This window comes from Bos javanicus, chromosome 26 (assembly GCF_032452875.1).
Source record: "Bos javanicus breed banteng chromosome 26, ARS-OSU_banteng_1.0, whole genome shotgun sequence".
Classification (NCBI taxonomy): Eukaryota; Metazoa; Chordata; class Mammalia; order Artiodactyla; family Bovidae; genus Bos; species Bos javanicus.
Genome location: NC_083893.1, coordinates 19,490,946 through 19,514,952, shown reverse-complemented (window position 1 = coordinate 19,514,952; position 24,007 = coordinate 19,490,946). Strand labels below are relative to the sequence as shown.

Sequence of the window (24,007 nt, the reverse complement as noted above, 5' to 3'; positions counted from 1 at the left end):
TATGTGCACACTTTCTACTGAGTATATATCTAGGAATGAAGTAGCAGTCATAAAATAGGTATATGCTCAGCTTTAATAGAAACTTCTAGAGTGTACAGATTTATATTCCCACCAGCAATGTATGAATATTCCAGTTTCTCCACAACCTTGTCAACCATGATTTTTATTTTTCATTTTAGCCATTCTCATGGATGTGTAGTGGTATTAACATTATGGTTTTGATGTATATCACCCTGATGAATATTGAAGTTGAAAACCTTTTCCTATATTCATTGGCCATTTAGCCTATTTTACGAGGTTCAAGTTTTTCTCTCATTTTTCTACCAAATTGTCTATCCTTTGTTTTCTATATTCTGGATGTGAATTCCTTTGAGAGATAAATGTACTCTGTGTATCTTCTCCCACTCAGTCACATGCCTTTTCACTCCTTGAGTGTACCTTTTGATAAACACAAGCTCTTAACTTTAACATCATCCAATTTGTCAACTTCCTTTTTATGATCAGAATTATTTGTGTCTTGTTTAAGAAATATTTGCAAACTTCACTGTCGCAAAGATGTTATCCTATGTTTCCTCTAAAAGCTTTATTGTTCTACCCTTCATATTTAGCTCTGCAATCCATCTGGAATTGTTTTATTGTATGATATAAGGTAGGGTCAGTGAATATTTTTCCAGATGGATGTTGGATTGTCTCAACACCATTTACTGAGAAAAATCATCCTTTCCCCAATACTCTACAACGTTGCCTTTGTAGTAAATCAGGTTATTGTTTATGTGAGGATCTGTTTCTGGACTCTGAATAGCCTTTCATTCGTTACTTGGTCTATTCTTGCCCCCAGACCTCAGTGTCTTAATTACTATAACTTTATAGTAAGCCTTCATAGCTAATGGTAAGTCTCTTCCAGCCTTGTTTTTCTTCTTCAAGGTTGCTTTGGATATTTTCGGCCCTTGGCATTTGACTTCTGCATGTGAACTTTAAAACCAACTTGTTGCTTTCTTTTTCCAGTAAGCAGCCTGCAATGACCTCTAAAAATGATGCGCTATTCACTAGACCCAGAAAACCACCACAAAATCATGCAAATCAAGAGGTTCGAATCTTCATGTTCACTTTAAGAACACTAGTGAAACCACCCAGGCCTTTAGGGATATGCATATCCAAAAAGCCATCAAGGATCTGAAGGATGTCACCTAAAGAAACGATGTGTGCCATTCCGTCATTACAGTGATCAAGTTGGTAGGTGAGCACAGGCCAAACCCTGGGACTGGACGCAGGATAGGTGGCCCAGAAAGAGTGCTCAATTTATACTGCACGTGCTCAGAAATGCAGAGAGCAATGCTGAACTTAAGGACTTAGATTCTCTGGAGGAGGGAATGGCAACCCACTCCAGTATTCTTGCCTGGAAAATCCCATAGACAGAGGAGCCTGCTGGGCTACCGTCCATAGGGTTACAAAGAGTCAGATATGACTGAAGCGACTGAGCACACAGAGTTGATTAGCAATGTTGTGCTGGTTTCAGGTGTACAGCAAAGTGATGCAGTTATACCTGCTGAAGTTTTGATAGAAGTCGCTTTATGACTGTAGTTTAATTTAGGGAGAATTAGCATTTTCTCATGGTATGTCTTCCATACCATCACTCTGATAAATCTCTTCATTTATCTAGGTTTCTTAGTTTCTCTCAATAATATTTTATAGTTTTCCAGGGTAGAGGGCATACCCACTTTTCATTAGATATATTCCTAGGTATTTGATATTTGTTTATGTTATAGCTTTTATTGTTTTATTTTCTATGTAGCTGTTGCTAATATATAGCAATCAAATTGATTTTTATATGGTGGCCTTATATCTAGTGATCTTGCTAAATTCACTTAATTCTAATAGTTTGTAGATTCTTTTGGATTTTCTACATACATGATAATATTATCAGCAAATAATGAGAGTTTTATTTTTCCTTTTCTGATTATTACTCATCTTTGATCAGGGCCTTCTCTTTGCTGAAGAAATATGCTTATGGGGGTGATCTATAATTGCTATTGAGAGTCTTTGTTCATACCTCCTTCCACCAAATTCATATTTCCTTTGCTCTGAAAGTATGCTCCTTCCTCTCTTCTCTGTATCCCAGGGGTCAGTGTAGCTCACAGTAAATCCCTTTAGATCTAGACTCTTTTAAAATCTAATAAGCTCACCCTCTGCATTATTATCACCAGTCTCTTTTGGCTAGAGGCACATGTGGTAAACAATAAAAGTGAGAAGTCAGCATGATTTATTATTCACTCAGTCTTTTCTGGATAGGGAGCTAAGTCTCTGGTAGGGACAGTCTCCACTTCTCTGGTGGCCTACCTGTGCCCTTAGGTTTCTTAGTGCTAACAAGAATATAGTTTCAAGACTGGCTTTATTCTACCTCAAGTGAACCAGCTTAATGCTTGTAAAGATGGTAATTATGGTGTATGGTGCTAATGATGGCATACTGTGGTTGTTTCCTGGTTTCGTGGATTATGGCCCTTCTTCTTAATGCTGTTTTTCACTCTTTCTGTTTTTGTCAGTGGGTTTTGAAGGAGGGGAATAAAGTTTAAATTCCTTTATTACATCATCTGTAACCAGATGTCCCCTTCACTTTTTCCCTGTTCACATTTCTGAAAAATAAAATTTATAGTTTTTTATTATAAGCTTTATACAAACTCATTGTAGAAAGTATAGAAAATAAATGGAGATGCACAGAAGAATCGTTAAGAATGGAATAATAAGGACTTATTTGCCTGAGGAGAGAGCAGCAAAGACTTCGGTTTAACTACAAGACAAGAGGTGTTAATGGACAAAAGAATCCCTTAGAGAGCCAGACAGTGCCAAAATATACAGCCCTCAAAGGGGAGTTTAGTTAGACGAGTCCACAAGACAAGCTGGGTGTGCAAACATAAACAGCCCTCAAAGGGGAAATCTGGGCAGGCAAACACAGAGGGCCCTGCAGGAAAGGGGAGGTTGCAGAAAAGGCAGAAGGTGCAAACAGCCCCGCTCAGAGGGGAGGCATAAAGAGGGTGGAATCCCAGGCGTTAGAGGTGCTGGAAGGCTTATTAAGTTACATTCCGTTCCCTGGGGCTAACGCTCACTTCTTTCCAAAGAAGCATTTAACGCACTTTGCTAAATGGCTTAAGGGGGGCATGATGTCCCCAGAGAAGACAGAACTGTTTTTGCTGGGAGGGACCTCAAGAAGGACCTAGGCCAAAACCTCGTAAATAATGGTCCATGTGCCACTGCTGGCATAAGGAGTTATTTTAATGGTACACGGATTTTTTTTTTACTTTCACAGTTATATTTATTTTAGTTTATGTTGGAAAAAAATTATAGCTAACACAATGAAACCACAGTTTCACAGATAGCCTTATTTAGGATGAGGCTGAAGTTGTTAGTCATGTTAGGCCTGGGTTGATTGAAAAATTAAAAAAAAAAAACTTAAGCAAATAAAGCACAGGTATTGTGCAAACATTGCAAAAATCAAGACGCTTTGGGAAATACTGAACTAGAGCAACCCGTCATCCAGCTATGAGGAAACTAAGCCAGAGAAGAGACAAAGCAGAACCAAGACAAACACTCATGTTTCTTAATTCCCAAACCAGTGTGCTTTCTTTTGTAACTGACTAGATTTCCTAGTCGGAGAAGGCAATGGCACCCCACTCCAGTACTCTTGCCTGGAAAACCCCATGGACAGAGGAGCCTGGTAGGCTGCAGTCCATGGGGTCGCTAGGAGTCAGACACGACTGAGCAACTTCACTTTCCCTTTTCACTTTCATGCATTGGAGAAGGAAATGGCAACCCACTCCAGTGCTCTTGCCTGGAGAATCCCAGGGACTGGGGAGCCTGGTGGGCTGCCGTCTCTGGGGTCACACAGAGTCGGACAGGACTGAAGCGACTTAGCAGCAGCAGCAGCAGATTTCCTAGTTAATGTAAGACAAATCAAAGTTGGAAGAGTTTCTAGATATTCAACTTACCCTTCTGTTGATTTAGCCTTGTAATACTTGTTTAACTATAAACAAACTCTCTGCCTTTGTGTAGTCATTCATTGAATAAACATTACAAAGCATTGTAGGGAGAAATATAAGGAATAGTAAGGTAAGATCATGGAGTTCCTGATCACAAAGAATGTAATTTTATGGGGCATTAGATGGTTAAGTGAAAATAATTATTCAGGACACAGTAAAATAAATGTAGATATAGCAATAAAAGAGTAGAAGGACAGAGGAAGAGGCAGTTCTTTTCAGGTGGAAACTGAGAGACTTCATGAAGTGGGTGCTGCTTAAATTAGGCTTGGGTGAATGAATAGGATTTCAGTGGGCAAAAAGGAGGGAGAGGATTTAAATAGATGTTTGTACAGCCATTCATGTTCATAGCCACATTGTTTGCAACAGCTAAAATGTGGAGGCAACCCAAGTGTGCACTGACAAATGAATGGATAAACAAAATGTGGTATATGCATGCTACGGATTATGTTTCAGCCTTCAAAAGGAAGGAAATTCTGACACATACTACATCATTGATGTTGAGGATATGATTCTAAATGAAATAAGCCAGTCACAAAAAAGACAAACACTGTATTAATCCACTCATGAAGAAGTACTTTAAGAAGTCAAAATCACAGAGGTAGAAAGTAGATGGTGGTTGCCAGGAGCTGGGGTAGGAGGCAAATGGGGAGTTGGGTGTAAGGGTATAATATTTCCATTTTACAAAATAAAAAGTATTCTACAGATAGACAGTGGTAATGACTGCCCCATTTGAATGTACGTAGTACCACTGATGGAGAAGGTGATGGCACCCCACTCCAGTACTCTTGCCTGGAAAATCCCATGGACGGAGGAGCCTGGTAGGCTGCAGTCCGTGGGGTCGCTAAGAGTCGGACACGACTGAGTGACTTCACTTTCCCTTTTCACTTTCATGCATTGGAGAAGGAAGTGGCAACCCACTCCAGTGCTCTTGCCTGGAGAATCCCAGGGACTGGGGAGCCTGATGGGCTGCCGTCTATGGGGTTGCACCGAGTCGGACATGACTGAAGTGACTTAGTAGTAGTAGTAGTAGTACCACTGAATTACACATTTGAAAGTAGTTAAGATAGTAAGTTTTATGTTATATGCATATTACCACAACAAAAAAAAGAATTAGAGGCAAAAAAGGAAGGAAGGAAGGAAGAAAACCCCAGACTTAAGTAAACAACAGGAACAAAGATTGAGAGGTGCCTGCGTATATGGTGAGTTTGGGAAATAGTGATTTGTCTGATCAGCTGGAGGCCTATGTAGAGGAGTCAGTGTGTAATGTTCTGAGATATAAGAATTGAAGGACAGGATGAGTCTGAGTTTTGGTGGCCAATGGATGCAGTGCCAAGAAATTTGAATTCTACTCTGTAGATGATGAGACAATGTAAATGGGACTGAGGAGTCACATAGTGACAATTACATGCCTATATCCCCACTTACTTAACACTAAGAGTACCTGAAGTACTCTTTGGTGTGAATCTTTGGTGAGTTCTGAGGAGGACAGAGTACTAATGAACAAGGTCATGAAGCCAGATCATATTATAAAAAGAAACAGGGGCTAGAGGACTGATCAGGCAGAGACACAGTTGGCTGTCCACCTGGACAAAAAGAGTTCCAGAGGGATGGAAAAGCAACTCTTCAACCAGCACAGGAAGAGCCACAGAGAAAAACACAATAGCAATCATTGTGAGGACAAGTACATTCTCTTTTCTGTTGTGACACTAGAGAGGCCTCAGCAGCCTAAGGCCTCGGAAAAGAAGGAAGGGTAATGACTGCGTGTGATCTGAGGATCCAAAAGGAAAGAGGTGAAATCAGGGCTTGTCCAGTGGGATGGCAGGGCTTGAAGTGGTAGAGAGGAGGCTGGTAAGAAAAGTGAGCTGGAATAGACCATGAGAATTCACCCAGCCATTGCCAAATTTGAAGTTTGCTCTGTGCAAAGAGTAGGCTTAAGGGAGAGATAAGCCCTTTATTTCACTTAAGGAAGCATGTCTGGGAATGTAATTGACCCCTGGGGATCCTGGAAGACTGAAAACACAGATAAGCCACCCAACGTCACACATGTCAAAAAGAAAGGAATACAGCTTCCAAAACAGGCAGAAAGAACAGACAATGCAAATTGAGATCACTCAGGAAGAATAAGCATCTACCACAATTTGCATAATTAATCATTAATATATGTGTGAACATTGTTCTCTGTTCTCAGTATAACTTTATGGTAAGATTTCTGGTCCTATCTTTTAAATTCCTAGGAATGACAGGAATATGTTTTCTTGAAGTAGTTCAGATAATCAGCTATCTGTGGAATTCATGTGACAGATGCTTTGAATCATGTATAATGTTAGTAATCTGCAAATAAGTGTGTTTATACATGTCAGATTAACTAAGGGGTGGGAATAGTGATGAGGCTAATTGCAAAATATCAGAAATTCTACAAATAATTGGTATCCTGCTTTTTAATCCAATTTAATTCAAGCAATTTTTATTGTTTTCCTTCTACAGGCAGAGTCATTTAATGTCTCCTTGGAGAAACTAAAAGGAAAATCAGGGGCTTTCATGATCCTTGGGGGCCTCACAGTCTTGTAGTTGACAGACATCTCTAATATAGGAAGACTGGAATAAACGTGATGGGGAAGTTCATCTAGTGTGTCTTGAAGGTTCAAAGAAGAGAGATCACACTTCTATAGCTCATAAAATCTAGCTACTGTCAATTGAGAGATACACCACTATTTTATTCCCCACTCAGAAAAAAAAGAATTCTGATAATTAAATTATGACATATCATTGAGTTTAAGAGGCATTCCTTTTCAGGAGATGTTAAATCACTTTAGAATTGATGAAATGTGGTAATTGAAGAATTTTGGCAGTTTGAAATAAGAGAGAAGGCCCACCAAGCAGGGGCTCTTCTGTTTTTTATATACTACATACTTTCTTTGATCATTCACATGACTTCAATCACTCCCTCTAGGATCGTAACTCACAAATCTTCATTTCCTGCCAGAATTTCTCCCCTTAAATGCATATCCTTATATCTAATTTCATTTCTTCATTTAGCACTCATGTAGTAGTGCCTATCATGCACCAAGCAGCATTCTGTTTTATATTGTGTCATAAAAGCCTCTGAATAAGAGTTATTATTATTCCCATTATAGAGATTAAGTAACTTGCCCAAAGTCGTACAGCTAGTAAGTGGCAGAACTAGAAAAAAAAAATGGATCTGAGAGACATTGCAAATCCAGAGGATTCAAATCTAAAATACTTGTCAACTGAGTGGGGATGGAAGCTGAGAAAGGACAGTTTTAAAAAGGCGGTTAACAGGAAAAATCATGGCTTTAGTCAATTCAAGCTGCTGTAACAAAATGCCATACACTAGGTGGCTTAAACAACCTGAATTTGTCTCTCAGGGATCCAGAGCCTGAGAAGTCCAATACCAAGATACCAGTAGAGTCAGTTCCTGGTGAGAGCCCTTTTCTTGACCTGTAGATGGCTGCCCTCTCGCTGTGTTCTCACAGGATGGAGAGAGAACAAGCTCTGCTCTCTCTTCCTCTTCTTTTAAGGACATTAATTTCATCATGGGGCCACACACTCATGACTTCATCTAAATCTAATTACCTTCCATTGGCCCTATCTCCAAAGACCATCACACAGCGGGGTTAGGACTTCAACATATTCATCCAAGTAGGACATAAACATTCAGTTCACAACAATCATCAATAGGGATAAGGAGGTAAAATAAGAAAATTTCCTTTGGAAGGAAAAGATTTAAACTGGACAAGTCCAGTTCTTAGTGCTACAAGAAATGCAGGTGCAAATATCCTCTACTCAGGTGGAAACACAAGTGTGTAGATTTTGGTAGATACTGGGCTGGGACATTGATTTGGGAGTCAGATGCAGAGCTGAACTTTTTGGGAACAGATGATACGGCTGGTAGAAACGAGCTAAGGACAACTTGAGGAAACTCTACATCTAAGAGAGATAGAAGAGAGGCTCAGTCTGAAGTAGGAACTGTGGAAGGTTTCAGAAGGCAAAGAAGAGAGTTTGAAGAAGGAGGCAGTTTGACCAACGTTAAATGCAGAGGTGGAGAAGAATGACTCAGTAAAACCCTAATGTAAGGTGATGAGAATCTCACTGGTGATGAGAAAGAACTCTTGCATCAGACTGATTCGATGGGGACCAGAGGGTAGTACTATAGTACGAGTGAGGAAACAGGTTCTTAAAATGGAATTTTGATGTGGTGAGGGAACTGGCTTAATGGAAATGTCAAAATATAAGATGCAGATAATCAGAGGAGTTGACTTCTGAAGGACGCTGGAATAAAGGGGCATCTTAACAAGTAGGAAACTTCATTCTCTGCAATGGAGGGATAATAACAACAGTATTATTATTTTCAACTTTTGCTAAGTATCAAGAATTATTCTAAGTAGTTTATGTGTGTAATCTTATCTAAAATCCTATGGAGTAAACACTATCGTTTTCCTCATTTTACAGATGAAAAATTTTTTTTATTTTTATTTTATTTTTAAACTTTACAATATTGTATTAGTTTTGCCAAATATCGAAATGAATCCGCCACAGGTATACCTGTGTTCCCCATCCTGAACCCTCCTCCCTCCTCCCTCCCCATACCCTCCCTCTGGGTCATCCCAGTGCACCAGCCCCAAGCATCCAGTATCGTGCATCAAACCTGGATTGGCGACTCATTTCACACATGATATTATACATGTTTCAATGCCATTCTCCCAAATCTCCCCACCCTCTCCCTCTCCCAGCAGAAGAGACACTGGTGTATAGATCAGCCTTACAGATGAAAAATTTGAGGCTTAGAGTTTTAAACAACTTTTCTGAGGTTTCAAGTATTATACACAAGATTTCATTCTCAGTCACTTGATTCCAGAATCTCCAGTCTAGACCAGCACACTGTAAGATAATAAAGATTTTGACATGGCTTTTGGGGGGTTTCCCTGGTGGCTCAGCTGGTAAAGAATCTGTCTGCAATGCAGGAGACCCTGGTTTGATTCCTGGATCGGGAAGGTCTGCTGGAGAAGGGATCGGTTACCCACTCTAGTATTCTTGGGCTTCCCTGGTGGCTCAGCTGGTAAAGAATCTGCCTGAAATACAGGAGACCTGGGTTTGAACCCTGGATTGGGAAGATCCCCCAGAGAAGGAAATGGCAACCCTCTCCAGTATTCTATTATTCTGGCCTGGAGAATTCTATGGACTATGTAGTCCATGGGGTCACAGAGTTGGACACAACTGAGTGACTTTCACTTTCAGAATGGAAGTTTAGGATACGTGTGTCAGATAGCCTAAAACTATGCAGTAAAATGGGGCTTCCCAGGTGGTGCTAGTGGTAAAGGACCCACCAGCCAATGCAGGAGACATAAGAGACGTGTGTTCGATCTCTGGGTCAGGAATATCCCCTGGAGGAGGGCATGGCAACCCACTCCAGTATTCTTGCCTGGAGAATCCCATAGACAGAGGACCCTGCTGGGCTATAGGGTCGTGAACAGTCCAACTGAAACAATTTAGCATACACATATGCAGTAAAATAGAATTTGAGGCCATCTGTGGCACATGGGCGAAGGTAAGATTGGAGGCCTCTGTGGGAACAGGGAAAATAGGGACTCTACTGTAAGGAACTCAATAGAGAGCTGTCACGGGGTGAATCAAAAGAGTCATGTCCTTCTTACCTACCATAGTGAGAAAAATGATTGTTAAAGGACAATTAATGTGTTTGTTTTTCTTGATACTTCTAAGATGTATCCAGATGCTAGAATACTTGATTGTAGAATTAAGGGTGGGGGAATGGGCCTGTTGTCTCAGCTTCTCAATGTGCTAAATAGGATTCTGACCATGGTAGGCCCATATCAGTGTGCAAAGGAGCTCTTGCACCTCTTTACTTAAAGGTTAAAAATTGTATCCATCTCTGAATTTCTGCAGGAAGATAGAGGGGAAAGGAGTTTGCCCACCCAATGTTAATAGTATATTGTTTACTGACATTCTTCACTAAGTCAGAAAATCAAGATGATGGCAAAAGTTTTATAAGAGCTATTAGACATGACCATTATATCTACTACTGCAGGCAGGAATCCCTCAGAAGAAATGTAGTAGCCATCATGGTCAACAAAAGAGTCTGAAATGCAGTACTTGGATGCAATCTCAAAAACCACAGAATGATCTCTGTTTCCAAGGCAAACCATTCAATATCACAGTAATCCAAGTATATGCCCCAACCAGTAACGCTGAAGAAGCTGAAGTTGAATGGTTCTATGAAGACCTACGAGACCTTTTGGAACTAACACCCAAAAAAGATGTCCTTTTCATTATAGGGGACTGGAATGCAAAAGTAGGACGTCAAGAAATACCTAGAGTAACAGGCAAATTTGGCCTTGGAGTATGGAATTAAGCAGGGCAAGACTAATAGAGTTTTGCCAAGAAAATGCACTGGTCATAACAAACACCCTCTTCCAACAACACAAGAGAAGACTCTACACATGGACATCACCAGATGGTCAACACCGAAATCAGAGTGATTATATTCTTTGCAGCCAAAGATGGAGAAGCTCCTCTATACAGTCAGCAAAAACAAGACCAGAAGCTGACTGTGGCTCAGATCATGAACTCCTTATTGCCAAATTCAGACTTAAATTGAAGAAAGTAGGGAAAACCACTAGACCATTCAGGTATGACCTAAATCAAATCCCTTATGATTATACAGTGGAAGTGAGAAATAGATTTAAGGGTCTAGATCTGATAGAGTGCCTGATGAACTATGGACTGAGGTTCGTGACATTGTACAGGAGACAGGGATCAAGACCATCCCCATGGAAAAGAAATGCAAAAAAGCAAAATGGCTGTCTGGGGAGGCCTTACAAATAGCTGTGAAAAGAAGAGAAGCAAAAAGCAAAGGAGAAAAGGAAAGATATAAACATATGAATGCAGAGTTCCAAAGAATAGCAAGAAGAGATAAGAAAGCCTTCTTCAGCGATCAATGTAAATAAATAGAGGAAAACAACAGAATGGGAAAGACTAGAGATCTCTTCAAGAAAATTAGAGATACCAAGGGAACATTTTATGCAAAGATGGGCTCGATAAAGGACAGAAATGGTATGGACCTAACAAAAGCAGAAGATATTAAGAAGAGATGGCAAGAATACACAGAAGAACTGTACAAAAAGATCTTCATGACCCAGATAATTACGATGGTGTGATCACTGACCTAGAGTCAGACATCCTGGAATGTGAAGTCAAGTGGGCCTTAGAAAGCATCACTACGAACAAAGCTAGTGGAGGTGATAGAATTCCAGTTGAGCTATTTCAAATCCTGAAAGATGATGCTGTGAAAGTGCTGCACTCAATATGCCAGCAAATTTGGAAAACTCAGCAGTGGCCACAGCACTGGAAAAGGTCAGTTTTCATTCCAATCCCAAAGAAAGGCAATGCCAAAGAATGCTCAAACTACTGCACAATTGCACTCATCTCACACGCTAGTAAAGGAATGCTCAAAATTCTCCAAGCCAGGCTTCAGCAATATGTGAACTGTGAACTTCCTGATGTTCAAGCTGGTTTTAGAAAAGGCAGAGGAACCAGAGATCAAATTGCCAACATCCGCTGGATCATCGAAAAAGCAAGAGAGTTCCAGAAAAACATCTATTTCTGCTTTATTGACTATGCCAAAGCCTTTGACTGTGTGGATCACAATCAACTGTGGAAAATTCTTCAAGAGATGGGAATACCAGACCACCTGATCTGCCTCTTGAGAAATCTGTATGCAGGTCAGGAAGCAACAGTTAGAACTGGACATGGAACAACAGACTGGTTCCAAATAGGAAAAGGAGTACGTCAAGGCTGTATATTGTCACCCTGTTTATTTAATTTATATGCAGAGTACATCATGAGAAATGCTGGACTGGAAGAAACACAGGCTGGAATCAAGATTGCTGGGAGAAATATCAATAACCTCAGATATGCAGATGACACCACCCATATGGCAGAAAGTGAAGAGGAACTCAAAAGCCTCTTGATGAAAGTGAAAGAGGAGAGTGAAAAAGTTGGCTTAAACCTCAACATTGAGAAAACGAAGATCATGGCATCCGGTCCCATCACTTCATGGGAAATAGATCGGGAAACAGTGGAAACAGTGTCAGACTTTATTTTTGGGGGCTCCAAAATCACTGCAGATGGTGACTGCAGCCATGAAATTAAAAGACTCTTACTCCTTGGAAGGAAAGTTATGACCAACCTAGATAGCATATTCAAAAGCAGAGACATTACTTTGCCAACAAAAGTTCGTCTAGTCAAGACTATGGTTTTTCCTTTGGTCATGTATGGATGTGAGAGTTGGACTGTGAAGAAGGCTGAGCGCCGAAGAATTGATGCTTTTGAACTGTGGTGTTGGAGAAGACTCTTGAGAATCCCTTGGACTGCAAGGAGATCCAATCAGTCCATTCTGAAGGAGATCAGTCCTGGGTGTTCTTTGGAAGGAATGATGCTAAAGCTGAAACTCCAGTACTTTGGCCACCTCATGGGAAGAGTTGACTCATTGGAAAAGACTCTGATGCTGGGAGGGATTGGGGGCAGAAGGAGAAGGGGACGACAGAGGATGAGATGGCTGGATGGCATCACTGACTCGCTGGACATGAGTCTGGGTGAACTCTGGGAGTTGGTGATGGACAGGGAGGCTGGCGTGCTGCAATTCATGGGGTCGCAAAGAGTCGGACACGACTGAGTGACTGAACTGAACTCAACTGAATATATCCTTCTCTGTGGCCTTAGTGCTTTGGCCTTTTATGGAATATATAACTTTCATTATATTATGCTTTTTGTGGGAATTTTTTGTCCCCCTATGAGACCATCTGCTTTGGAAAGCAGGGGTTATGTAGTGTCCATACCTGTATTTCCAATGCCTAGATTCTCGTAAGTGCATAGTAAGTCTTTAAATTGAGTTACTATAGAGGAGAAAGACTTCTTACCCTACTTCTTGGAAATTATGTCTAGTTCAAATAATCCTGAACTTAAATGAATTCTTGGACATGGACATGTCAGTTTCAATACTGTCACTTTAGATATTATTTAAGTAATCTGCAGAGACAGTTGCAATGTTTCAATAAATATGCTTCTCTGTGGTTCCGAACTTGACATATGCAGCATATTTCAGGGGAGTAAAGTTCAACTTTGAAAAATTAAATTTTAGCAATTAAACCCTGACTTAGCAGTTTAGGACTTCCCTGGTGACTCAGTGGTAAAACATCTGCCTGCAATGCAGGAGGCTTGGGTTCAACCCCTGGGTCAGGAAGATCTCCTAAAGAAGGAAATGGCTACCCACCAAGTACTCGTATCTGGAGAATTCCATGGACAAAGGCGCCTGATGGGCTATCATCTGTGGGGTCACAAAGAGTCCGACATGACTGAGAGATTAACACTTTAACTTTCAACACTTCAGCAGTAGAAGGATATTCTAGTGTTAAAGTCTTTAAAATTATGAAAAGTAGAAAACCATTTTCCAACTGTAGTGACTATAAACATTTGTGCCACACTAAATTATCACACTGAAACCCCATTTTTTAAATTATATGAAGAGAATTAATAAAAAGTTCTTTAAGTATTCATCTGATACTAAATAAGGATTATTTCTAAAGAATAGCTATTCTTCTTCTTCACATTGTTCTTGCTTTGCCTTTATAATTTGATACAGTTTATATGACAGTCCTTAAGTCTATACAATCTTAAATTTAATTATCCTGATATTTCCTTTCTAAATCTAGAATCCAATTACATCATGGTGGATACACTTGAAACTACGCACTTTAAACTTGCTGTTTCCTAACTGGATTATAAGTCTTAATGTGCTATGGTTTAGTTGCTTTTGTTTACTTAATTTTCTTACTGTTTAACTTTTGCTTCATCTTGCAAACTATATTTTCAGAGAGCAAACATTATCCATTTAAGTTATTTACATGCTTTTGAGGGAGTTTGTTTTATATCATTGGTTTACTGCTACAAGATCCTTTGGACTCTCTTCTCTATGCATGTAGTCTAGAAAGATTCTTTTGCTTTCTTCATATGCTCTTGATTTCCTCAAAAATGTGTTTAAGACACACTTATAAATGGTTTTAGGGAATGGTCAAGCCAACCATAATTGCTTTTGGCCCACTCCATCTTCTTCATGGTCCAGCAATGGTCAAGGTCACACACCCTTTACCACATGGGCCAGTTTATGTCACACCATTTACAGATCACAGTCCTTGCTCATGACCTTGTTCAAAATTCACACAAATGTATGTTTTTAAGCACAAGAGAAACTAGAGTAAAACATATGTATGAATAAATCTGAATCCAACCCATGGCTTAAAAATGATTCAATTATGTGCTCTACCATTGATGGCTTATTCAAGCAACAAAGTTATTCATTTATTCAACAAAAGTTATTAACTTCTTCCTATACTCCATGTACTCTTTTAGCTACTGGATATACAGGAAACAAAAGAAACTACTCTAGTTCTCATGGAATTTTTATAGCCCCCACCCTCACAATATATAATAAACATGATAACTAAGTAAGATATATAGCATGTAACATAAAGATAAATGAGAATAATTTCTTAAAAATAGTAAGAGAGATGGTTAGAAAGTATTAGTGAGAAAAGTGAAATTTTACATAGAGTGAGATCTCTGTGAATATCTTTCGGGCACCTGCTCTGTTCCATGCGTTTGGTGAAGAGGCAGACACAGTTCCTGCCTTCAGGGAGCTAACAGTCCAATAGAATCAACAGATATTGAACAAAAAATTACAGTCTGATAAGTGGCCTAAAAGGGGAGAGTATAACTAGGTACTATTAATATAAGGGATGCCAACCTAGGATTCAGGGGAAATTTACTTAAAGAAATGATATTTAAAAAGAGACCTATTGGATGAAGGTTTAGCTATGTGATAATGAAGAACGACATTCCAGGTGAATCAGTGTAGTCACTCTGAAATGCCCAGTTAAAGTTCTAGAATCATAGAACTCAGGGGACCTTTAGATATACTCTCTCCAAATTCTTCATTTCATGTATGGGAAAACTAAACCCCCAGAAGATCCAGTTATTTACCCGAGTTATACAAGGAGTTTATTTTTTGGGGTTCCAAAATCACTACAGATGGTGACTGCAGCCATGAAATTAAAAGACACTTACTCCTTGGAAGAAAAGTTATGACCAACCTAGACAGCATATTAATTAGCAGAGACATTACTTTGCCAACAAAGGTCCATCTAGTCAAGGCTATGGTTTTTCCAGTAGTCATGTATGGATGTGAGAGTTGGACTATGAAGAAAGCTAAACACCAAAGAATTAATGCTTTTGAACTGTGGTGTTGGAAAAGACTCTTGAAAGTCCCTTGGACAGCATGGAGATCCAACTACTCCATCCTAAAGGAGATCAGTCCTGGGTGTTCATTGGAAGTACTGATGCTGAAGTTGAAACTCCAATCCTTTGGCCACCTGATGTGAAGAACTGACTCATCTGAAAAGACCCTGATGCTGGGAAAGACTGAGGGCAGGAAGAGAAGGGGACGACAGAGGACGAGATGGTTGGATGGCATCACTGACTCAGTGGACATGAGTTTGAGTAAGCTCTGGGAGTTGCTGATAGACAGGGAGGCCTGGCATGCTGCAGTCTATGGGGTTGCAAAGAGTCGGACACGGCTGATCGACTGAATTGAACTGAACTGAACTGATAAAAGGAGTTAGGATCAGGATTAGGACTAAAACCCAAATTTCTGAGGAAAGCTCCATAGAAAAGGGATTCTCATCTGTTTTTTTCACTGCTACATTCCTAGAACAGTACCTAGAACAGTAATAAATATCTCATTGAATTAAAGAACAAATGAATGGCCTGATTGGTTTGTCAGTGTTGTTTTCTTTTCCATTCTATCATAAAGCTCATACATAATGCTGTGCTAGGGCCATAAGGCCGAGTGTGATGCATGAAGCTAAACACATACATTTCCTGTCCTCCAATAGCTTGTCATATGAAACAGCAGGTCTCAAACTTCTTAATCTCAAGCTCCCTGTACACTCTTAAAAATAACTGAAGAACCCAAAGATATGTGGATTAAATCTATCAATATTTACTTTATAGAAATTAAAACTGAGAAAAATGTAAGTATTTATGTATTAATTCATTCAAAAATAATAATAAATTCCATTATATGTTAATATAAGTAACACTGGGCTTCCCTGGTAGTTCAGATGGCCGAAGAATCTGCCTGAAATGCAGGAGACCAGGGTTCAATCCCTGGGTCAGGAGGATCCCCTGGAAAGGGGAATGGTTACCCACTCCAGTATTTTTGCCTGGAGAATTCCATGGACAGAGGAGCCTAGCAGGCTACAGTCCATGGGCTTGCAAAAAGTCAGCCATGTTTGAGTGACTAACACACACACACATAAATAAAATAGCTGTATTTTCAAAAACAAAAAATGTATTAATGAGAGGCGTGGCACTGTTCTACATTGCTTTTCAAATCTGTTTCATGTCTGGTTTAACAGAAGATAGCTGAATTGTCATCTGCTTCTGCATTCAGTTTTCTGCAATATATTGTTTCTGTTGAACCATATGAAGAAAATTTGTACTTTTACAGACATGTAGTTGTAAAAGGGAGTTATTCAATAGGATTTTCAGATGATTCAGATATTGTTATTTGATACTATGTCAATTAGCAGTGATTTTTCAAAGGGTAATTGCAATGTGGAATCCAGACCTCTACCAATGAACTTTTTATACTTTGTTGCATTAAAATCCATCCATCTGTCTTGTTATTTGAATGGCTCTTTTAATCATGCATGATTGTGTATTTAACATCATTCATTGGTCATTTGGAAAATATTGGTTCACTGGGCTATATGGATCCTCCAAATATTTTATTATTGAATTACATAATATGAAAAAATCTCTTTGTTGACATCTCTACCAATCTCATCAAGAAGTTTTTAATTAGTGGGAAACTATCATACTCACAGAGGTAGCTCAAAGTTTTCTAAAATTCTCATCTTCACTTGAAAGTCATTTTCCTTGAGGTGAGAGACTCACTTCATTGATTTTGAAGAAAATGTCTGTTAAAATGCCCAAGGCTGAATATTCATAGTTTGTCTGTTAATCATTCATTCAAGCAAAAATTATATCCCATGGGAAAAAAAGCAGTTAGTTTAGCTAGAAGTCAGTCGCATAAGCTCTTCTTGAGCTTTTCTTGTGCTTTGTTGCATAGCAGGAGTCCATTTTGCATACTTATTTTATCACAGGGAATATTTTTAAAAGAATTCAAGGGTCAAGAATCAATAAACATTTTTTCTACTGTTTCATCAAGAACATCCTTAAGTGAAACTGGTTTTGTTGCTGTTGCTCACTGCAAGTGTGTGTTGGTGAATACGACTGCTAGTACGCTTTGGTGGCTCTGCTTGGATGTGTGCCAAGGCTCTATTTTTACCCTCTGTTGCTTTTCCACCATCAGGCTAAATGCAGCCCAGTAATGAGGCAAATGTGCATGCATGCATGCTAAGTCGCTTCAGTTGTGTCCAACTCTTCGTGACCCTATGGACTGTATCCCTCCAGACTCCTCTGTCCATGAGATTCTCTAGGCAAGAAAACTGGAGCAGGTTTCCATGCCCTCTTCCAGGGGATCTTCCTGACCCAAGGATCGAACTTTATGTCTCTTATGTCTCCTGCATTGGCAGGCAGGTGCTTTACCACTAGCGCTACCTGGGAATGAGGCAAATAATGACAGTATTGGAGAAATAGCTTTGACTTCACAGACCCCATGAAAGTCTCAGATCCCCTGGAGTTTGCAGACCAGCCTTTGAAACCTGCTGAATTAGACCATCCCTAACAGTTCTTCTAGTGTCTCAGTATCAGTAGTTCTATAAAATTGATTTTTTTCCCCATCATTTTAAACTTCTTATTCATGTTAACATTTCTGATTGGCACTTAAATTAGGGCTTTACCCTCTCACTGAAGTTTTCCATGAATTCATCTTATTCCTTTTCCATGCTCCTCATTACATGAATGGATCTTTTACTCATTCATGTAACACTTGCTTCATACAAGTCATTACTGACATGGTTGAAGTAAATATGCCTTCCGGCCTGTCCTTCCAGACTCCTTTTTAATTGCATCCTTAGTGCTATTCGCTCATCCCTATTTGTCTTCTCTCAGCCTTGAAAACCTAGAACCTTGGAACTATGAAATTGGAAAGCTTCTCCAAAGCAGAGCTGGAAGTGATATAGGCAAAAGAAGATGGGACAGAATTTGGGGGTTCCGAGAGCAATCTTCTTATATCTCTTTAGGCAGAGGAAAGTGGAACTGGCAGTGGTTTCATCAGCACATATTCTGATTTCACTGATCTGGAATGTGACCCCGACATTGGAATTTTTTAAAAAGCTTTCCAGATGATTCTACCATATGCAGTCAAGATTATGAACAGATAAGGAAACTGAAGCTTATCAGTGTTAAAGTGGCTTATTCCAGTTAATACAACTGTCAGGGTGGAGCTTGAATTCCAGATTTCATACTCCTCCAATCAAGGACTTTGCTGCCATAATGCCTCCTCTTAAAGTTGAAGTGAGATTTCAAGGTTCAGGGAGAATTGTGGATGACAGAGCTAAGAAATATGTACTTAATAGTGTGTAAAACCAGGAGTGAATATGGAAATTAAAAGAAGAGGCAAAGAGCTTAGGGCAAAGTGCCAAGTAACTGAAAGAAGCATATGTGTGGGAGACAGAGAAAAAAAGAGAAGGAAGTGGAGGGAAAGAGTGAAGAAGGGAGGTATGGAACAGTGAGAGCCAGGATCAAAGAAAGAAAGAGAAGCAGACATGACAAGGAAAAGGTGGAAACATTGCTGAGGTAGAATGACACCCACACTCTTCTAATAATATGAAAAAAATGTTAAAAATAGCATCACACAAACAGCCTTCTTAAAATGCCTTTCAAGGATGGATAAGCATCATGCCTTGCAGTGTTACATGTCATGGCATTGATTTGTTGATAAAATGATTCAACAAGAGAGGGCCATCAATTCCCTGAGCCTAATATTTAGCAATCACCTATTGCTTTCCCTATGTGATGAGTCAGTAATTCTAGAGAATGATACTCTTATCAATAATTTTCTATTTGGTGCTGCTACTGGAGAACCAGCCTATGTCCAACAATGGACAGTTAAGACAACGCATGTCAGAATACTTGGCAGTACATGAGAAACCGTCTGCTGCAGTCCCACCAACATCTTCGCTACCCCAACAAATGGGTATGCTCGCTCCATTCACTTGCATTCCTCAAAAGCCTGCTCAAACGTTTCACTTCTTCAATTAAGCTAAACCAAGCAGTTATCTAGAGATGACTGCATGTCCTTTATTGGGAAACTGATGCAAGATCAGAACCCATCTTAATTAAGGTCAATTGTTCTTAGTCTTCGCTACACATTTAGGATCACCTGGGGAGCTTTTAAAAATTCCAATTGCTATGCAACATTCCTAGGCAAGAGGTAAGACCCATTTATCAATATTTTTTTAAACTCCCCAGATAATGATTGTGTACAGCCAGTGTTCAGAATCTGGGCCTTCTTAATGATATATACTGGACGACATTACGGAGACCTAAAGAATGAACAATCTGCCTTGTTTACTCCCAGCTGCCCCAAGAAAAAAATGTAAAATTATAATAAATACATTCCCAAATCTACTAGTGATATTAGGCAAATCAAGTTTCAGGAAGTTTCATGACTATCAGGACCCACAGGAAGATGAAGAAAGCCCCATGGAGGAGGAGACTGATGGTAGATGCTTAACTTTGAGACACCCTTCTTTCCTGGCTCCTTGCCTGTCTCTCTGGCAACATTTCATTTCCCTTTACAAGTTCTTCGTCCTCTATTTATCCCATAAATGTTAATAGCCTTTAGGGTTCTTTCTTAGTCTTTCTTTTTTCTTATCCTACATATACCTTATATAAGCTCATCCACTCACATAGCTCGTTATTGATATCATCCATAATTGCGTTTGTCTAGCCCGTTTCTCTCTTCTGTCTTTGAGCTTTCTACTGAATACATCTGATTGGATACTTCACGGGTATGTCTGTATACAAACTCAACATCTCAATATCCCTACCTCTCTACTCCCTAAGTCCTCCTGTGCTACATCTAAAGGAATGGCACCAACAGCCAAACTCACCCAATTGCCTGAGTTAGAAATCTTGACTTCTCCCTTCATCTCACTCCCCACGTCTTCTTAATTTGCTCTATCTTTCTGCTATACCTCTCTTCAGTCTATTTTCTATACTGCGATCAAAGGTATTATCTAAAACCCAATGTCTATTAACACTTGCTTAAAAGCCCTTTAATTCATTGCCTCTTGAATAAAATTCAGATTCATTAAAATGGTGACCAGGGACTCACATGAGGTGGTGTCTACCCACACCTCTAATCCCATTCCTGCTACTCTTTTTCTTACACTCTGTGCTCCAACTACATTGAATGTCTTTTAGTTCCTTGAATGTGATACTTCCTTCTCATCTCTGGGTAAGCTCTGTTATGTTCATTGTGGCAATTCCAGGGCCTCCCACAGTACTTGGTACAAAGTAATCACCAAGGAGCACTTGGGGCTTGTGTGTGTGTGTGCATGAGAAACTGAAGCCTTAGAATGTTCTCCTTCCTGACAATGTGCTAACTCACTAGCACTAATCTATTGATTCGCTTTCTGACCCTTATGGCAGAAAGCAAAGAAGAAGTAAAGAGCCTCTTGGTGAAAGTGAAAGAGGAGAGTGAAAAAGTTGACTTAAAACTCAACATTCAGAAAACTAAGATCATGGCATCTGGTCCCATCACTTCATGGCAAGTAGATGGGGAAACAGTGACACACTTTATTTTGGGGGCTCCAAAATCACTGCAGATGGTGATTGCAGCCAGGAAATTAAAAGACGCTTACTCCTTGGAAGAAAAGTTATGACCAACCTAGATAGCATATTCAAAAGCAGAGACATTACTTTGGCAACAAAGGTCCGTCTAGTCAAGGCTATGGTTTTTCCTGTGGTCATGTATGGATGTGAGAGTTGGACTGTGAAGAAAGCTGAGCGCTGAAGAATTGGTGCTTTTGAAGTGTGGTGTTGAAAAAGACTCTTGAAAGTCCTTTGGACTGCAAGGAGATCCAATTAGTCCATCCTAAAGGAAATCAGTCCTGAATATTCATTGGAAGGACTGATGTTGAAGCTGAAACTCCAATTCTTTGGCCACCTGATGCAAAGAACTGACTCATTTGAAAAGACCCTGATGCTGGGAAAGGTTGAAGGCAGGAGGAGAAGAGGATGACAGAGGGTGAGATGGTTGGATGGCATCACCAACTCAATGGACATGAGTTTGAGTAAACTCCTGGAGTTGGTGATGGACAGGGAGGCCTGGCATGCTGCAGTCCATGGGGTCACAAATAGTCGGACATGACTGAGCGAGTGGACTGAACTGAACTGAATCTACTGATTCAGAATAATAATGCTCCTCTTACCCTACTTGATTCTAATCTCTGTTTTTTTTTAACCTTGGCTGAGCAAACCTCGCTCTGGCCTCTTATCCTATTGACCTCATTTCTTGATGGTTTACCACCAACCCTGACCTTTTTATTTCTTCCCCATCTCTGACAACCAGGTGCATCACTGCTTAATTCTGCCTTAGTAGTTTAGAAGGAAGGACATTAATATCCACTGTTCACATCAGAAACACTCTGTCTCTTTCTAGGATCACCTCAAAGTCCCCTATCAGAACTATGCTTTTAGTAGTTTTGTCCAGGTTCTCTATTAATGCAAAATAAAGCATTTCAGCTATGTCTGAAATAATTTTCCTAATCATAAACTGAGTATATTGTTTCAGCTGTGCCTTGGTTCTGATTCTCATTGTACATTTGCTTTTGAAACAAAGGGACTGTTTTGTTGTCCATGTCAACTGAGGCCCCAGCCCCAAAGTTGAGGTCAGCTCCTTAACAGCTTAGAAGTAGGGACAGAAAGAAAGTTCTTCCTCTCATCCCCAAGCCAAGTGAGAGGACTCCTCAGCCGCAGATATGTTCTAGAAGGACTTGATGCGTGTTCTCAGAAGCTTGGTTCACACAGAGTCCAGTGCCGTGTCCTCACCTGGAAAGGTCTAATGAAGAGACTGGCTAGAGCTATCTGACAGCTGAATGAGGTGAGACAGCTTGGGCTAGAGTGGACACTACGGAAGGCAATCACACCAGTTGTCTTTACAGAATCACGTGCAGCAGAAAGAGTTTGTGAGACATACATCATAAGGGTAGAAGCTCAGAGGAGTTTTAGAGGGTCAGTCATAAGGCCTATTGCCTGTGTAAGCAAGCAGTACCATATGCAGGGTCTCAGCAGGAAAACGCTGGAAGAACCTACTAAAGTGTCCCCCAAGAGAAGGATCCATTACTTGGACATCTCCCTCAGGGGGTACAGCAACACCAGAGTACTATAGCACTAGTCAGGAGGGTTTTTGCCCCGTTTACCTTTCTTCCATACCTCTACTCCTTCAGGAACTGCTGGAGAAGCGGATTAAAAGCAAACAGACAAAACTATGTATCCCCCTGCTCCATTACAGTTTCTGATTTATGTCAAGCCTGTACTGGTCAGGATATGAATAGAATTGGATGAAAAACTAAACTTTTGATACAATTTTGAGCTGGTATTTTTATTACCTGAAAACTGAGATTAATATCCAAAATCTAAGAACTAAGTTTCAAGAGGAGATTCAGGGATAGGAAACTGGCTTTGAAAGACAGTGGTTAAAAAAAGCATGAAGTTGTTTGCTGTGGGTATCCCACCAAGTTGAGCCCTTTCAGGAAACTATTACTCTAGTACTGCTAGTTTTTAATGGGGCAGGAAAAAAGGGCATATGACGTAAGATTAGTAGATAGTGTGCTAACTTTTTATCAAACATGCCAGAACTAATATACCCAAATGGAGTTCTCTTCAAGAGGATTCACTTCAGAAGGTTCTGCAGTTCTTTTACTAATACTGCCTTTGCTCAAAATATGTCTTAAACATCTCTTTAGGAATTGCTTCCTGGGTTTATAGCATATTATTTTGCAACTTATCTATGGATAATCTTCATCCTGCAAATGTGGGCTGGATTATTTGAAATACTTAAATGTTTTTTGGAGCCAAGTCTAATGAGTAGAGTGAATAAGTTAGCTGAGAAATTCCACTTGGGGTGAAAAAAATCCCAGGTTATGACTATGAAGTGGATTTCTTCCATGACTTTTACTGGCTGAAAAGGCAATTAAAATTTAAATATCCAAATGGTTGTGAGTCACAGCAGTGTTATTTGAAGCACAAAGTGACCAAGTTGGTGTCCAACTTTAAGAATTGAATTGTCCTCAGTCTCTTGGTAGGACAAAAGCAGGTGGGAGTTGTCAGATCTTCAGAGAAGATACCATCAATCCTTCAGGATCATGGTTTTTGTCAGTTCTTCTAATTGTGATGTCCTGGCATTTAAAGCTTTATGTCTGACCCTTATCTGTTACTTTTTAAACCATAAATTTCTTCTTCTCCTGAAAAGCTAAGTCATCTCCCAGCCTCCTTTTCTTTAGACAAAACAACAAGCACAGTTGTTGAACAGCAACGAAAAATCTGGTTAATTGCTCTCTGAGGACTGAGTGAAACTGTTTCACATCATTAGAAAAAAATGAAAATGGTCATTTTGAAATTCAGAATGACTATTAATGACCAATAAAATCAGTATGCTCTCCATCTGCAGTTAAAGTCCCCATGAAAGGATTCACACATTGGCTTTCACTGTTCTGTCCAATTTTGAAATTTCCAGAACCTACCAAAGTCTGCCGGATAGCTTCCTAACTCCCTCCATCCTCAGAGTGAGTAATCTTCACTGAGCTATCCCAGGCCTTCATGCTTTGCTTCCGGAGGCACCTTTTGCAGTTCCAGTGCTGACCCTGTTGCTGGAGTGATCTGAGGAGTTCTCCCCATCTTGAATACCA

At 39.9% G+C, this 24,007-nt stretch overlaps 1 protein-coding gene and 1 long non-coding RNA gene across 8 annotated transcripts in view; both read left to right on the top strand.

Annotated features, from left to right (window-relative positions):
- LOC133239264 (uncharacterized) overlaps positions 1-6,653 on the top strand; it is a 36,810-nt gene extending 30,157 nt beyond the window's left edge. Inside the window, exon 2 of the long non-coding RNA XR_009733768.1 lies at positions 6,516-6,653. This is a non-coding gene — a long non-coding RNA (uncharacterized LOC133239264). The remainder of the gene's footprint in view (positions 1-6,515) is intronic.
- The window catches only part of HPSE2 (heparanase 2 (inactive)), a 716,285-nt gene that overhangs the window by 630,194 nt on the left and 62,084 nt on the right, over positions 1-24,007 (top strand). The gene's annotated exons all lie outside the window — the stretch shown is intronic.